This window comes from Diadema setosum, chromosome 13 (assembly GCF_964275005.1).
Source record: "Diadema setosum chromosome 13, eeDiaSeto1, whole genome shotgun sequence".
Lineage (NCBI taxonomy): Eukaryota > Metazoa > Echinodermata > Echinoidea > Diadematoida > Diadematidae > Diadema > Diadema setosum.
Window position 1 is genome coordinate 14,517,275 of NC_092697.1, and position 19,061 is coordinate 14,536,335.

The window sequence follows — 19,061 nt, forward strand, 5'->3', positions numbered from 1 at the left end:
AGTTTACATTTAGGCCTACATCATGTAGTTGTTCTGTCACGGGGGTGTGCACAGAGTTTAAACATTCCATCATGTATAACAGTACATACAAGGGGGAGGGGTCAAACAACCACCACTCTGGATTTTTTTTTTTTTTTTTTCATTGAGCATTTACACTGGCAAAAAAGAAGTCAACAACAACATCAAAAGACTAGTAGAGCTTTGCTATGTTTCTGTTCTGGTATATCATAAAATACATGTTGCATATACACATTTTTAGAAAACTCAAATGTCAATTAGAAAGAGACTAGATTGTATATCTTTGTGTATCTTTGATCTATCTATCTATCTATCTATCTATCTATCCATCTGTTAGGGTATGCAGAAAGTTTTCTTTTTGGTCCTATATATGAATATTTTTCTTTTAAACAACTTCACAAGCCAAATCAGTCAACCCATTTTCAGATCACATGACCCCCGACTTGAGGTAAGGCACACACTTGACCCCAAGCGTGAGGTCACCCTAGCAGAGTGGACATTGGAATGTTGGTTGGGGGCAATTACTGTTGTGAGTCCTGCAATGGGCCCATAGCCACACAGTGGGTCTGCTCCTGAAAGGCAAGGCAGGGCAGGAGTAGTCTTGAATAACAGTCCTCAATCCTCATAATCAGAATTAATACAAATGCTGGCAATACCCAATCCAGTCAAAGTACTTTTTTCCCCTCATAAACAAAATGTTAGTCAGACTGAAAGGAAACTATCATATCAAAGCTTTCAGTCTCACAGTCTCTATTTTGACAGAAACATGATCTTGCAATGCATTAAAAAAAAAAAATAGTCAGCTATGTCATCTACTGCCATTCCAGTTTGAAGATGCCACTTTGGGCAACCGGGTGTAACGAGATATGTACCTGTTCTACTTCTCTACGCTAACATAACATTCAAGCATGTACAACATCAACAGCGCCGTTCTGCCAAACGATATGAAATGCACTCCGACTTGCACACTTTTGCTGGTTCATGTAACCACTACCTTGCAATCACTGGATACTACGGCCTTCGATCTATATATGAGGTGACACACTTTGATCTCGTCCGCGTCAACTTGACATAAAAACCAGATCTTACCAGCAAATTTATTTTTATGACTGTAGATATACAATGCCTACAGGTCCATATCAATTTTACACCCAAAAAATAGAAATCAAAATCTTTCACACCTAACAATTAGGGCCTGCTATTTGAAGATGTCATTTAAAGGGAAGATAAACCCCAAGAACAATGTGGATTGACTGAAAGCAGCAACATTAGTAGAACACATCAGTGAAAGTTTGAAGAAAATCGGACAATCGATGCAAAAGTTATGAATTTTTAAAGTTTTGGTGTTGGAACCGCTGGATGAGGAGACTACTAGAGGTTATGACGTATGAGTGGACTACAATATCAAGAAAATATAAAGAAAATACTACAAAAATCCAGTTTTCGTGAAAATTACAAATTCCATCAACTTGATGTTGACATATGTTAAGGATAGCAATTATTCCCCCTGCTTTCTGAAAGCGGTTGGTCCACTGCTCTTTCATAATTCTAGAAAAGTGAATTTTTTGTTGAATATCCTTTATATTTTCTTTGTATTGTTGTCCACTCATACGTCATATCCTCTAGTAGTCTCCTCATCCAGCGGTTCCAACACCAAAACTTTAAAAATTCATAACTTTTGCATCGATTGTCCGATTTTTCTCAAACTTTCACTGATGTGTTCTACTAATGTTGCTGCTTTCACTCAATCCACATTGATCTTTGGGTTTACCTTCCCTTTAATGCAGTCGTAATTTGTAATACTGTAAAAAAATCCAATAGAATAGTTCTACCCAACATGCCCATCCAGTTACAAAGTGATTTAATGCCTTTTGTAAAAACTGCTAATAAAACTTGGTACTTTGGGTGAGGGAAGGAGGTATTGTAAAATAGAATATAAACAGACCATGGGCTCAAATCATGTTCATGTACCAATGCATCTTTCCCCTTTTCTGACCAAATTTAAAGGACAAGTTCACCTTCCATAACATAAGGATTGAGAGAATGTAGCAATATTAGTAGAACACATCACTGAAAGTTTGAGGAAAATCGGACAATCCGTTTAGAAGTTATGAATTTTTGAAGTTTTTGTGCAGTCACCGCTGGATGAGAAGACTACTGCAGTGTATGATGTCACATGCGTACAACAATATAAGGCAAATATAAAGAAAATTTCACAAAATTTCATCTTTTGAAAAAAGTACACATTCCATTGACTCGTTACTGACATATGTTATGGGTAATATTATTCCCATTGCCTTTAGAAAGAGGCAAGTCAAGTGCTCTTTTATTATGCGAAAAAAAGTGAAAATATGATGAATTTTCTTTACATTTTCTTTATACTGTTGTACTCATATGACATCACGAGCCTTAGTAGTCTCCTCATCCAGCGGTTCCAACACAAACATTTTAAAAATTCATAACTTTTGCATCGATTGTCCCATTTTTCTTAAACTTTCACTGATGTGTTGTACTAATATTGCTGCATTCCCTTAATCCTTATGTTTATGAAGGTGAACTTGTCCTTTAACCCATTGAGGATGGACTGATTTTGCTACAACACGCATTTCCCACAGACACTTGCCTGAGTATACTCGGGACTCGTCCTCAGCGGGTTAAGGAGCTCCAAAAACAAGGCAAAAATATCATTGATCAGTATTCATTTTACCTCAGTGAATTCCACCTACCATTTTTTTCTGCCTTTGTGTGCATAGAAAAGCATCCATCAACAGACAACACACATACGCACACTAGCACACACCTTGCCAAACTTTAATACTAAAAGCATAAAAACATAGCAAAGACACAAAACGCCCACCAGCTCACAGCAAACCCACAAATGTGCTCAAACACTCAAGTGCATAAAGAGTGTCACAGTCAATAAATCTCAAACTGGGGTCTGTCTTTCTAAGACTAAGAGGACCAGCTTCTTCACCAGTAGAGGGTGTTAGCAGGCATTGGTTTTCCTGGCTCAGAGTGTCACATTTAATTGCCTCGCAAATCTTACACTGGTGAAATTGAACCCTTGCAAGTTCTTTTGCCTGGTGAACTCAATGGTAAGGGAATTGAGACTGAAAGAGGAATGCAGTAGTATTCATCACACTAGGGAGAAGCTTCAAATTTGTGGGAGTTTTGCCTCCTAGAAACAGTCAAGCTTATAACATACATTGCTCAAGATTGCTTACAGGGTATGGGTACTTACAAGGCCTGCTTCAACTGTATATATTCCATGTTATATATCACACTCTATCAGTACGTGACACTTATGAGAACAGAATATGTCAATATCATACACACACAAACAAACACACACACACGTCAACATAAGCATGTAACAATAAACATCCACTACCCAAATAGCAAAAAAGGTGCAAGGCCAAGCAAATCATGTATTTACAAAGGAGTAACATGAAATTTCAAATGTTCAACGTTCTTTCCAATTCCTTGGGAATGTTATCAGTTGCTCCAACTATAATATGACATGACATTCTTAAAAATGACGAAGACTGCAGTACTCCCCCAAAATGCAAAAACAGCATAACATGTGAGAAGTATGTACTGATGATATTAGACGCACAGTATATATTCATAGGGCTCTGACACTGAATGTGAACAGGACAGCCAACGTAATGCTATGCCAGGTATTTCAAGAGAGATAGAGAGAGAGCAGGGAAGGGCTGTCCACCACGGCTGGCTTATGAGAATCAAGCCGGCCGGTAATCGGATCGGACAGCCAGAAAATGGGTGAAGTACATCTTTACAAGTCGGTGTGGGGGTATTTGCGGTGCGCCGTCCCCAATGTGTGGCGGCGTGTCGCCGCCGGCGGTTCTCGCACGATTCCTCCTATCGGTCCCTCGCATCCTTCCTCTATGCAAATTAGGGGGGTAGAGGATGGGAGACGGATCTCTCAGCTGGAGCGAAGATGACAGAGTCACACGCCAACACAAAAACATTCACATAGCTCGTTACCGGGCCCCTTTGTTTCAGGATAAACTGGAATTGATTCTCGTATAAATCATCACACTCACAATGCAATGACAACTGTCTTCAGCAGGAAATGAAAAAAAAAAGACAACAAATAAAACCTTGAACATCTCCAAGATGTGGTTTGAAAATGTACGCCATGTGTATGATAACAATACACGCCTAAATCTACAACATGATGAAATATGAATGGTGATATTTAGTCTAAAGCTCCCATTGTCAAATGATGTTCTTTTTTTTTTTACCATTCATATTGTCAGTTTCTCACTTGTATCTTTTTTGTCAGATGCCACAGGGAGAACCAGTTCAACCTAGAGCCTTGGGGTGGAAGTGTCTCTAGGCCTCTCAAGACTAGAAATGCAAGCAGGTCATCGTGATTGATTTTTCTCCCTGCAGGACAATGGATCTGGCACATGAAAAAAAAAAAAGGCTGATATTCTTGCTGCATTCTTGTGGTTGTGCCACTTTATTGTAATTTGTCACATTCCATGAAAATTTTGCCATTCTTCATCAACATTCGATTTTTGCTGGGTAAATTGCGTGAGACTGTAAGAACTGTTAACCATTGTGACGGGTTAGAATGTGAAAATGACTGAAATGCTGTTTCACGGTGTGTACTACATGAAAGGATTTAATGAAATGCCCAAGTTTGACTCCTGGATGCAGGCAAGGCCAGACAATTTGATAAGTCAATCCCAAAGTTCTTTTTTTTCCCCCATTCTGCATCCTATATAAGACTCTTCAACACCCAGACGAGTAAATATTTAAAGGGGAAGGAGGGGGGTACACATAAACAGGTTCCCCCGGCTTCCTACAAATTCAATAAGTTGCCTAAAAAATCTAGGCGCTCGAGTACCCATGCTGAAGGTTAAAACATTTTAATCTCGTTGCACCACGCAGCAGCGGGGATTGATTATCGACAGGATCAAGAGAGCTGAAAGCAAGGTGGGATGCGGAATGGGAGGACCAGGAGAAGCGAGGAGACGAAGGCATCCTCCGTCTGGGCTTTATTAGTCGGACAAAGAAGGGTGTTGGCCCCCCTCGTGTGAACACAAGTGGAACACAAGTGGAACTCTACATCAATATGCGACGACAAATGGCGAGGATTAATGCAAATGGCAACTTTAAAGCAGTACCAAATCTTGGAAAACTGTTGAATAACGGAAAAACAAAAATCCACCAAAATGTGCACTGGATTGGAGGAGCACTCCTCTGCACAACGATTCTCCTGCAGCTAGTTGATACCAAATCTTGGCATTAAAAGTTCATCAATTCAGAATTCCCTCTGAGTGAAGGAATCTATCTCCTCAGCATACATCTTGCAAGATTCCCTTAAAGCGGTAAGGACAATCGAACTGTTTTCTCGGAACGAGACTACAGTGTATGTCACATGTACCAGTGAAGAAATGTGTTTGTCATCAAGTTCCTACACAACTACACAAGATGTCTTGAGTAAAGACACTGAAATGAAGTCAGGCTTTTGTTCTTGGTTAATTAATTTAGCTATACCCCATTTGTGATTTATGCTAAAATAAGCGCATCTTGTGAGCAATCACTTGACACAAAATTTGGTTGAGAAAATTTAACAAAAAAAAAAAGAGGAAAAGGCCTTGCTAAACAGGTGATCGATGAAAGTTACATTTCTGACATTTTCACAGAAGAAATGAGAGACTGAGATAAAACACCAGCACCCAATTCAGAGAACAAGGTTTCGCAGGAATAAAAGTTTAGGTGGGGGGGGGGGGAGGGGGGCACTATCCACAAATGTATAGCATTGCATGATACACTGCCATATGACTTGCGAAGAGATGGCAAATGTTGACTCTCTGAAAGCAGAGAAATCACCCCTGACAGATGATGGCACAATCTCCCTGGTTCGACCGTCGGCATGGCAACGCCGTACGGACTCGCAATTTCGAAAGCGATCATCTGATCAACAAGCTGGCGGACCGGTGGCAGAAACTTTATCATGCGGACACACAGAAAAAAAAAAGTGCATGTAAATTTACAGAACATATAGACGTTTATCTTTGATCTTCGGCGTGAATGTGAAAAGAACCAATTAAACTCGATGTAAGGCAGAGTTTAGTCTTAGCTCCAGGAGATAAAACTTTCTTAGGGGAATGATAAGTAAGAAAAATAGTAACAAAAATCACTGATGCTCAGTGCAGGCTAGATAAGAGTTTGAACATGTACTTTTCCTATTCCTTGGCCTTTTTGCACTCATGAAAAAATGTTAGATGATGATAAAATAGAAAATAACAAGGCACACATACACACATACTATAATACACAAAACACCAGGAGGGATGGTGATGTTTTTGCTCTGTAAGCAATTGCAAAATGGTATATTTTCATACGGCAGTGGGTAAAGCTCTGAAAACAGCCGAGAAAGGGGGTTGAGAAAGTTTGCACAGCTCCAATCTGGGGATCAATCACGTTTGGAGATTACTTGTCGTCGCGAGGCCTGTCTGCAATGTCCACATGACCGCCTAATGTTTGAGCGAGAAAATTGATCATGGCCCCCCAAATAAAGAAAGAGATAGAGAGAGAAAAAAAAAGAAAAAGAAAAAGAAAAGAAAAATAAGCACAGAGCAGGCATTTCAAAGCCCCAGTATCCATTTCATGTTGAAATGATCTTTCGAGAGAAACGGCACAGATTTTGCCCCCGATATGATGATTGCAGAAAGCCCCAAGTGTTTGGAAAGCATTGAATGCTTCATGTTGAAAGACAAAAATCACTGTCATCTTGGTGTCAAAAAGTTGCCCAAATATTGGCCTAAGCATGCTTTTTTTGTTGTTGTCTGTACATTACGCAGGTACACACCACTAAATTAAATAACTTTTGTCATTTTCCTCATGACGGACAGCAGGGAAATGAAAACTTTGGGGAAAACATAATGATCTTGAGCTTCATGGAACTGGAATGTATTTCAAGGAGTACAAATAAGAAGTTTTTTCGTGCAGACATCTGATCTGTTCATGGGAGTCTTGAGTTTTCATCTCTGTACTCATCTTCCCCGTTGGCTTAAAGGGCGTATAGAGGAGTCAACGTGACGGACAATGCAAACGTAATTTGACACACATGCATCCAACCCCCCCCCCCCCCAACACCCCAACAGACATACCTTGCAGAGTATGAGTGATGCCATTTTGCCCACATTGCAGAATTCCACCAGCCACATTTATTTTCGTTTCTCACCGCGAAAAAATATGCCACAATGTTCGCTTCAGAGAGATAGAGAGATTAAGATCTTAGGGGTTGGGAAGGACCTTGCAAATCCTCGAAAAGACTTGTTTCGTTTTTTTCTTTTTTTTTCTTTTTTTTTTAGGAATGGCACAGCTGATTGAAGAGAGGTATCGAATGGACTCGCAAAACACCCATGGAATCTCACATGGCTCTGTAAAAGTCACAAGTTAAATCCACTCTCCTCTGGAGATTCCAGAGAAAATACACCAGCAGCAAGAAAAGAGAGAGAATTTCAAACAAAAGAAGAGTGAGAGAAACTATTCAGATATTTCTTTTGTTTATTTGTAACCAAACTCATCAAGTCCTTGCGCACAACCCCTGGTCCAATATTTTGCCATCACATCTGTCGGCAAAATTTTAGGTCTAAGCACCAGTCCTCTTGCCTTGTGAGAAGAGTACCTCCCCCCCCCCCCCCCACTTTTTTTTTAAAGGATCTTAAAGGTTTAACCTCAATGTGGAATGGGAGGTCAGAGTAGAAGGAGTAGAATAAGGAATTTTTTCGTAAGCAGATGAGAGGAATTGTTGAAAAATTGCCGCTGGCATGGACTGAAAGAAGAGGAGCTTCCCAAAACAAACACTTACCAACAGTCCCAAATAATGCATTCTCCCCTCTTCACTCCTCTAAAATTCTATTTCCCTCGTCTCTTTTTAATCTCTCCCCCCCCCTCTATCTCTCTCTCAACGCATCATCACATCTTCCCATCCATCTGTCTTTCTTCCCATCCATCCACCTATCTGTCCATCCATTCATCCCTCTCTCCATACAGTGATGTGAATTTTCTTCATTTTATAAGAATTAAGAAAAAACATCTACATCTACAATGTACTGAAAAATGTGTGGAAGTCTCACTCTCCATAACATCACTGGTCCCTCATATTATAAACTACAAAAAAATATCTACAATGTACAATGAAATGAAGGATGCATAAAGGTCTAACTCTCCCTACATCACTGGTCCCCCCCCCCCTCCACATCCCCACCCTTCCAAAAGTGAAATCCTGACCCATTTCTGACATTGTGCTTCAAAAGAGGTCCCGACTACAACCACACTGACCCCACGCTGCAGTAGTGAACCCGGCCGACTGGAAGTCGATGTGATTGAATCTGTGCATTTATAAAAGTGGAGTCTCCAAATCTAATCCGCTCTTTTTTTTTTTTCAACCACCCTGCATGCGCCATCCATTCCATTTTTGAGGATTGGTTTGCTCCATTTACCGTCACTGCGATGAACACCGAAATGAATGGACCTCGCGATGAGAGTCAACCATGCGCATGACCTTTTTGTTCAACAGCAATTAAACGAATAACTCCTCGTCAAAAAAAACCCTGGGTGGATACGGAGAGCAAAGGCCGCACCTCGGATAAAACATTATAAATCAAAATGTAAGGACGGCGACCCTGAATAAGGAAGAGCGAACAATTTTTGCAACTGGTAAATCACAATCAAAGTTTTCTCCTGTGTGAATGATATAAAGGCAGGATAGGTATTGAACAATGTAATGTGTCTCGGGGGGGGGGGCGGCATGATATTTCATCTGTGAAATAGAAGACATCTTTTTTTGAGATATCAGAACAAAAGTCAAAACTTCAAACCAAGGTCTCATTTCATCCATCATTGCACAAGACTTTGCATGCTTGACATTATCATTGTACAGTAGCTTGATCATTTTAGAATTACACCCATAAGAGGTGAAAATAACATCCTGGAGTAAATATTACCAAAAAAAAAAAAAGAAATAATGCTCAGATGGTATGAATGGAGTGAAAAATCATGTTTTCCTAAACCATTTCATTGCTGTATATATGGCAATCATTACTTTTTCTTTTGACAGAAAATGCGATCCATGTATGTGTGTGTGTGTGTGTGTGCATGTGTGAGTAAAATAGCGAGAGAGAAAGAGTGTGTGTGTGTTCTTGTGGTGGGGGAGGCTAGAATCCCATAGATCTAATGGATTGAATGGGCGTGTACCTCTGCATCTATACATCTTGCTCACTGTATAATTGCAAGCTCTAAAAACCACAACAAGTAACCTGCTCAAAAAGAAACTGACAAAAAACTGTCATGTATAATGGGCAACAAAAGCTTGGGTTTGTTTCGATACACTGCTCACCTTCCCTAATCTTAACTTTCACTTTCAACAGAAGAGGCTCCCTTTCTATCTCTCTGTGGAGGTGAATAGAAAACTGAAATGAAAGTTGCCACAGGTAAACTGACAAGAACCAGACCACAGAGCTGTATTGTAGTGTTGCTACTTAAACTGCTAAGTACACTGCTTGCAAGACGAGGACTCAAGGACTGGAGAGGGGTAGTCTGGTGTGTATTTCAAAGTCTGTGACTGTAGCATGACCACCAGTAAAGCAAACCAATGTAGAGCCAAAAAACAAAATCAGATACAGAGATCAATTCAAAGGCCCACCTTGATATTTAGAGTCTTTCAATATTTCACTATGTAGGCATGCAACTTTGCACAACATACAGGAGAATATGACATGCACACTCTTCCTTCTTCTTTTCTTTTTTTTTAAGCACTGAACAAGAATGCACCTCGTTATCAGGTTTTCATGAAAATTAATTTCATGTGTGAATATATCTATATGTGTGTGTGTGTGTTTGTGTGTATGCAATCATCAAACGCAATTTAAAAAATCAGAAATTCTGACTCTAGAGCATTGTTTTGAGAAGCCAAGTAAGAAAATAGTTCTACAATGCAAATGATATAGGCATCATATGTCATTCATGGAAATTTGACTTTGTGAAAAAAATCACTTCAGCATCAAAATTTGAAAATGAAGTAACTGCTATAATCAATTAATTTGAACAGAAACAAGAGGTAGAAGTACCCCATGATATTCTGTGTTGGTGCACCCCCATACACATCTACAAAGAAAAATTATTTTCAGAAAATTTTCATGATATTGCATGGTATCAATTGCAAATGTGTAAAATCCAAAATTCATAAAATCATAAAATTATGGAAAATCTACCATTTTGACAAGTGTTTGGTCAGTTTCCCTCGAACGAGAGATAATATGAAAGTTACATTTTTGGTTCTGATAATTCTCAATTCCATAAGTTAGACAATTTCTTCATGAGGTTTACAAAAAGAGCCTTTTTTAAGAATGGAATGCATGTTGTGAAACCACAATGTATTGTTTATATGTGAGAAATACATGAAAATAAACTAAGCTGAAAACTGAAACTGAAGTAAGCAGAGTGAAAGAGCATCACAACACAAGCATGAAGTAGAACAGGATACCGAGACTTTCTTCCACACTTTAATCAGTCTGCTAACATTCGCCATCAATTTCCACCAACCATTCATCACCATCGAAGAGTTGCATAATTACTGAAGAGAACTGGTTTATGTTTAAACTGACTAATAATACTACTGTAAGAGTTTATGTGGCAGTCATTCCTGGCATCACAGAGACGCTGGCAGAGACGTTCAATGAACCCTTTCTGTGCTATGGACTTTGGACAGTGTGTGCAACGCTATGGGGTTTTCTGTACCAGTCGCCACTCAAAGCACGCAAAGGTTTAAGGCATGAAGGATGAGAGCCCCGGAAGACGAGTGGACAAGATTTACATCCAACACGAAACTTCGCGACAACATGAGGATGATGAAGCCGTGCGCGGCACGAAAATGTGGAACTGAAGTGGAGTGACGCTGGCCGGATCTGGAGTAAATATACAGCGAGAGCACAGACAGTTTAGCCAAGATTCCCATCCAAAAATCCTTGCCGGATGTCATATGATAATGGGAAATCTTTTGATATTCCGCTGGGTAAGAGCCTCTTCAAGTGAACAAGTTACAGGGAGAAATGTGAGACAAAGCTGGTCATCACTGTACAGTATAGAAGTATGAATGCCTGGTTGAAGGTTTTGACCCACCGACTAATACACAAAATTGACGTGGACAATGCATTTTTTGTATGCATCCATGGGCAGTAGGGGTACTTCAGTCCTCTCTTTCTCTTACACTCAGAATACTGAATACCATTCCTATTATAGGAAGACCACAACAAAGGGGTAAACATAATCACTTCAAGCAATCTTTCCATCAGAGTGCATGCATAAATCTTTTTCCATCCCTTTAAATTAACACAGACTGAGGGGAGGGGTTGGTGGTGTGGATAAGCTTCTTTGCAATTTTCACCATCATCCCAAAATTGGTGTCTTTTTTGGCAAGGGAAATGCTATTACCACGGAAACCGCAGGCCAATCAGGCCTTTCTTTTTAACCCCACATGGGAGGGTGATTGGTACGGCCAATGAATGGGACACAAAGTGCGAGTTGGTGGATAGGGGGTCACTCAAGCAGAAAAATAGGGCCTCACCTATTGTGATTTCAGAAGGAGACGGGAGGATTGAGGACGGGACCGGTCATCTCACAATAGTCCCACTCAATGCATTCCCAGTCGGTCCTCATCCAAATCTTGTGGTTTCTCCTGCATAGTAGCTCTGATTGCTTCAAGGGCAAATGGCCACAAAATTTTCTCGAATTGAAAAAAAAAGGGTCAAATGTGGTAACTGTGTTCAATTATTAAAGAAGTTCAGCTACTACAATACATACTGTGCAGTCGAGTTAGGAACATGCAAGCTAGACTTTAATTTTAATATTCCTATTTAGTACACGCATACTAACTCCTATAGCACTGCATGAATTGAAAATCAGCAGTCGTATATATATTCATGTTCATTTGGTTCCGTAAAAAGTGGACAATGCAGTTTAGATTTGTCACCAAGGCGCCATAAAATGTTTGGTCTGGACAATAAAACAACATTAAACAGTACTCATCGACCTTAATCCTAGAAACCATCTAACTATTCCTGGGGTCATGCATCCACACGTAATGACACACCACAAAATTTTCAACTTTTATTCACTTTATTGTTTTAACTCCTTTTCAATGATAGATAGATGTCCCTAGAAGAGCTACAGAAAAAAAAAAGAAAAAAAGAGAGGGCAAATATTCAAAATATTTCGAACTTGACTCACTGTCTTTGAAGTGACAGGCTAAGACGTCATTATGCAATTCAACTGTGGGAACCCCTGGGTGCCAGATCCCGAGATATGATTACAGAAATATGCACGTACATGCTTGCAAACACGTAGAGTACTTATCACAAAACGGGGTGCAAACACTCTTTGGGGGGGACCTCTGAGTGCCACTGTTTATTTTCAAACACAGACAGAAATCACAGCCTTTGTAGAGACACAACTCTGGAATCTGCAAATGAACTTTTTTGGATGAAAGAAGAATCGACGACCCCGCCCCGCATATCCTGCATTTTTTGACATGATGTTTCTTTTCTCGTTTCCATGGAGACACTGCATGGGACAGGCTTGCTTGCGCATGTTTGGAGAGTTTGTTTTGGACAAATCGAAGAAAACATGTTTTCATGAAGTGCTGTCAAAACTCTTCAGGTTAAAAAAAAAAACAGTATTGGCCATGGAATTTCACTTCATCACCAGGGCTTAATTCGTGAACTTTGGTCCCAGACTGTTTAACGCGCCTCTTGTTAGCATAGGTCAAGTTTTATCGTATCATCACTTCTCCCGCAATTGACACAGCAATCAACCCGAAACGATCGCAACGTATGGACGTACGAGATAACCGTTTCGTCGAACAAGGAAATTAACTCATGAAATTCAACTATCAGCCCTTGGATTTGGTTTGTCAGTTTTGTTATTGGTTTGCTCTTTGGCTTATTTTGATTGGCCTGAGATATGCTGATCCGCCCCTTGTGTGTTTACATGCCACCTCATACGTAATACTGGAGACCATGAACCATCAATATCAACAATTTTTCCTTCACTTCTTCCCCTCTCGCAAAGACAGGGCAAATATTCCCGAAAGTCTACAGTCTACGCAAATACAACTTTAATGGTTTCAGTTTAAAGAAGTAATTCACATGGTGTTCTATGTGAAATTACAAATGTGATTCTCTATGTATTTATCTCCTTTGTTCCAAACTCACGGCCAAACAGGCAGATGGCAAACTGTTCAATAGAAAATGTGGAGTAGATATACATGCCCTTTGATACAAAAGGCTTCTTTTTTCAGAAGTATTTTTCTGGCTTTTTACAAACTACTCTTTGTAAGTCAAAGCTCTTATCTATACATGTCCTAAGTTCCTGATTCAATCTTGTTCGTATCTTATTTTTCTTGTTCTTTTGGATGTTGATTTCAGTGCCTCAGTGGAGTTTATTCCATACTCTGGCGATATCATGAACAAGATTTTTTTTTTTCCCGAAGTTGGCAGGCATTCAATTAGATCCTTCACCTTTGCACCTGTAAAGGGTAAAGGAGGGGGGGGGGGGGAGGGGAGGGGGCAGTTTCTTACCATTACTTCTCTGGTCTTTCCCCTCCATCTTCTCTACCTTACATTCTGATGTTTTGCCTTTTTTTCTGTCCCTCCTTTGCTCTTTGGAGGAACTTTGCTCATTTCTTCACCCCATCCATCTGGCTTTGGGATGCCGGTAGAGTGTGAGGCGGGATGAGTCTGTGCGCCCCCCGGGCTGCACTGGGGAGTGAGGGACGCACCTTGGAAGAACATCTCACCCATCATTCGGAATCAGACCGACGCTCGTCACAATTATCCCACGCATCTAATCTCTCCGTGCCACATTCACATGGACTAGACGGATCATCTCTGGAGGCGGTAATCTACCTTTGAAGAAGGCCCCTTAAAGTTGCGAGCTGCACCAGTCACAACTTCACGGGCAGCAACAGAATGTACACAGATGTAATTTATGGCACGCAACATTTCAAACACTTATACCCCTTTCAGGTAATCGTGGATGCGGATAATAGGAGCACAAGTCGTAAAATTTCGATTACATGAACGGGAGAGGAGTAGAAAAGTGCGCATTATTTTGATGCTGCTATTATGCGCATAATTGCAGCATGAGGAGTAGATCGAGAATACATGAACGCGTTTTACGACTTATCCGCACTAACATTCCACAGTTCGGTCAAAGGTCACTCGATTTCCCGCACAACCGCTGATTGCTGAGCTTGAGCGCGCGAGAGGTGTGCATACACGTGAGGATATTCACCGGAAACATTACGTCATTATAGAGGCGTGCGCCGTAACCATGACAAATAACTCCGTCCTTCGCACCATTATATGAACAGGTGCTCGTAAAAGTAGTGCGCACTTCATGGGATATATGAACGCGATTTTGACTACTTCATCCGCATTATTTGGATGCGGATAATTGAACCGCGATAACCTGAAAGGGGTATTTGAGAAAGTCATGTGGCCACAACTTTTTCATGTGGTTTCATCCACAGATAAACCTTTTCAAGGCACATCTTGTACAATCACGTATATGAGAGAGCTTTCAGACTTTCTAAATTAGACATCGGGCTAAGACAGATCGCCATCTGAGTGTGAACAGGGGCAAGGGGAGAAGAATCACCCATTTGTGCCCCGATCGCATCTTTCTGGGGCAGCGAATTAGGGCCGGAGATCCCTGCATGTTGAGTCCTCTTTACAAAGTGCTCCTGCACACCTGGCACAGGGAGGGGTTAGCTAAGCCCTCAGCAATCCCCATCTCCATCTAGTAATCCAATCACCTACTTTGAAACGGGTGATGATAACTTGCGATGGTTACGCACAGCGATGGTAGTGGTAGAGTAAGGCTAATCGGTGCATTGGACAACAACGGGATGGGAAGGAGATGGGGAGATATCTAGGGGGGATGGGCGCTATCATTTTCTTGGTCAAAATTTGTCAATCTCTTTTGTTTGGAAACAGAGGTAGATGCTCCTAGGATGGGTTCATCGACTGTAAGTTGGAAAATTAACCCACTTAGGACTTACCAGCCTATTCAAGATCCTATGGACTTTGCATACAAACTATTGCCAACGGCACTGAAGAACATTTACACAAAGTGCAAATCCAATCACGTACTTACGACCAGCAATATATTTGTGACTGTATCAGACGTCATGCATAGTAAGACATGATGTGAATTGCACTGGATTGTATGCTATCCTCTAAGCTATAATGTTTCCTAATCTTGAAAGAGGTACACTGTTTCTAGAAGGATGTAACACTGATAGAAAAAAAGAAAAAAGGATATGTCTTGCATTTCATGCATACTTATTCAGGGCTCGACACTAACTTTTTTTTTGGTGGCCCAATTGAGCCACCAAAATCCTCAATTTCAAATTTTTGGTGGCCCGAGAGAAAAAGTTGGTGGCCCCGGAAAAAACCCCAATAAAAAACATTAAAAGTCCTGTTTTTTTTAATGAGTCAAATATCTAAGTTTTATCCAGTCATAAGTAAGAATTGGAAGTTGGACATACATCTCCTCATAGATAAACCTCAACAAACTCGCAACACTCACTCTCAGGCACTCATTCAGTCCTTTTCATCTATCCTCTAAACAAATATAACTGCTAATTTCCGGCACAAAAAGTTACGAATTAATTGACGTACTTTTCAAAAAATTTTGGTGGCCCGACTTTCAATTTTGGTGGCCCTGGGCCACCGGGCCACCGTTAGTGTCGAGCCCTGCTTATTAGAAAGTATCTTCATCACTGGTATAAAGAAAAAAAATGAGTGGTCTTGCATTTCATTCATCCTTATTGGAAAATATCTCCATCACTGGTATTTAAATATACTAATCTCTTGGCCCTATCTAAACCTTGCTCAATAAAGTTACACACAATCCTCAGATCAATAAGATCGATATCATTGAAAAAAACCAAAAAACCTTGACATACGAGTTTCTGCAATTCGATAAAAAAATGACCTGGACACTATCCTTAACACCTTCACTACTTTATTTACTGACACGCATGATATGCCAGAAGGTGTATTGAAGCTGCGGTTCTGCACGGTTCAATGTCAAATTCCAACATTCCAGGCCCATCTGCTGTTTATTCCATCACCTGACTAAAAGTCTACTAACCCTGACCAGTCCTGGAGACTTCTGAAGTGATCTGCAGCGAAAACTGGTCTAATCGAGTTTGTCCGCAAAAAAGTAAAACGCCGCCCAATTTGGCCCGGCGCTGGAGTGTAATCACAGCATCGTGAGAACGGCAAACCATGAATGGGGCGCTTTGAGAAGGGGCAGTTTGGGTTTTGCGTGGGTGCGGGTGAAGGTGCAAGTGCATCCTTACTGCCTGTTTAAGTCTTCCGTTATTGCAAGCAACTGGAGTCCACATGGTGTTAATGGCATTGTGATGCCGTGGTATCGGACAGGTTGAGGAAGAGCAAGGAAAGTGCACAGAAAGTGGGAGACAAAAGTTAGGGATGACAAAGTTAGGGATGGCGGAGAGAGAGAGGATCTAATTGAGAGGTGTCGTCTGTTGTCAACACATCCCCAGTGCCCATCTGGGCTGTATTAAGGGGGGCCCCCCGAGATCCAGGTATCAGACTTAAAGGGAAGATAAACCCCAAGAACAATGTGGATTGAGTGAAAGCAGAAACATTAGTAGAGCACATCAGTGAAAGTTTGAAGAAAATCGGACAATCGATGCAAAAGTTATGAATTTTTAAAGTTTTGGTGTTGGAACCGCTGGATGAGGAGACTACTAGAGGTTATGACGTATGAGTGGACTACAATATCAAGAAAATATAAAGAAAATACTACAAAAATCCATTTTTCATGAAAATTACAAATTCCATCAACTTGATATTGACATATGTTAAGGGTAGCAATTATTCCCCCTGCTTTCTGAAAGCGGTTGGTCCACTGCTCTTTCGTAATTCCAGAAAAGTGAATTTTTGTTGAATATCCTTTATATTTTCTTTGTATTGTTGTCCACTCATACGTCATATCCTCTAGTAGTCTCCTCATCCAGCGGTTCCAACACCAAAACTTTAAAAATTCATAACTTTTGCATCGATTGTCCGATTTTTCTCAAACTTTCACTGATGTGTTCTACTAATGTTGCTGCTTTCACTCAATCCATATTGCTCTTTGGGTTTACCTTCCCTTTAATAGCAACAATTCACAGCCTTGTCTGTCAAATTGGCAGAGGCTTCTTAACAGCTAAGCTTCCCGCAAAATCCAGCACAAATCATGGACTCAGCCGTAATGAGACTTTGAAGGCCCAGTTTTACAAGCTGTGCATATCCTCCTCCACATTCGAAACATGCTGTGGACTTAACAGTTAATCTTCAAGCGAGACAAAACACAACAGCAACACAGCACAAAAATAATAAGAACGTGCTGCCTAGGTAACCAGCCAAGTTACCTATCAATATTTCCTTCCAAATATAGGCGTTACATATGGCTTGCTTACGTCTACCGAAGCAAGAAACTGGGATCTGTTGTAATCGGGCTGGATTGAGGTAGGATCGTCTGGCATGGTAATTTTTTCATCTTTTAATATTCGCCCCAGATTTGCCATGACGGACGAGTGCGTGAAAATCAGATTGAGTAGAAAAGATGGCAAAGGTAGCTGGTTGTCTTTCCGGCTTGGAAAGTCCAAGGCAACTTTTTGACTAGTGTCTGATAACGAAGGAGTACCAAAGAGATTTGCAAATTCAACTGGGCGCATGTACTCCCAAGAGTACTAATTGCAGCAAATATCCTAGGCATAATCCTAAATAAGCCTACCCCTATGAGGAGGGTTCTTGGAGAAATTTACATGAGTTTCGTAATAAACGAGATTACTAGAATCCATTTAACCTTAATGCTATTCCACCCACGCTCATGTTTTTTTTTAACCTTAGATATAAAAAAAAAACAACAACAACCGATTCCAGACCTGCACACCTTTGCAACAGATCACTTTCAAAAACTTTTTAAATGAACTAAAATCCGCTTACAGAATGTCCCTAAAACTTAAAGACTTCTAAGGAAACTGCCAGATTGCAGTAAAAAATGCCTAATAATGAAATATGTAACACACTGAAGTCAGACATCCAGAAGTGCAACATGATAAAACAGATGAAACACATGTCTCATTACAGATTATAAAATTCAATTAAAAAAAAATGGCAGAATTGCCAAAGAGGTTTAGGAAGCTAAGAGCATTACGTCATCATTATTGTTTTGCTTTGTGTGTGTGTGTGTGTGGTTTTGTTCTGTTTATGGCACTTCAGGTGAACAATTTACATGTTACGAACAGCAAGACTGCTATTAAATCTATTTTATCCCCACAGTCTAGAGTACATGAGATGAGATGAGATTTGGATGAAATATTCAGCGCTCACAAAAATCCCAAAACAGGAAAATGTTTCGGAAAGGGATTGGAAAGGAACAACATTGGTAATTCCCAGCCGTACACTTAATGCAACTGCATAGCTCCCGATCGAAAGTATTGGAAACTAACAAACCTAGCATTATAAGTTTCACTTTCAGTTGTCACATATGTCATCGCAAATTACCAGGATACGGACACGCGCAAATTCTGAACAATAGAGTGAAGATTTCTCTCCTCTTTGTTGTTTTGTTTCATCTATACCTTTAAAAAAAAGAGAAATGAAACACAGGACAAGAAAATGTTGATGAAGGGATATTGCCTGCTGAGTGCAGACTGGTACAATACCAACTTGATCACCTATGTTGCTATAAAAGTACAATGTATGCCTTATTGTTCTATGGCCTTGCTTTGCTGTTCGTCTAAAAATGAATGCTCGAAAGAAAAAGTGCAAATTCTGCAGTCTTACAACCTGTCTCTTTTTACATACATGGATGTTAATGTGCACGTTACAGAATAATGTTAGGGAAAGGTGACCAAATGATGTTTAGCTAGTTAGTCTACCAGGTAAAGATTTTGGTTGGTTTGGGTGTAATAT

At 40.3% G+C, this 19,061-nt stretch overlaps 1 protein-coding gene across 1 annotated transcript in view; it reads right to left on the minus strand.

Moving 5' to 3' along the window:
* The window catches only part of LOC140237351 (receptor-type tyrosine-protein phosphatase delta-like), a 193,369-nt gene that overhangs the window by 118,952 nt on the left and 55,356 nt on the right, over positions 1 to 19,061 (minus strand). The window lies entirely within an intron of this gene.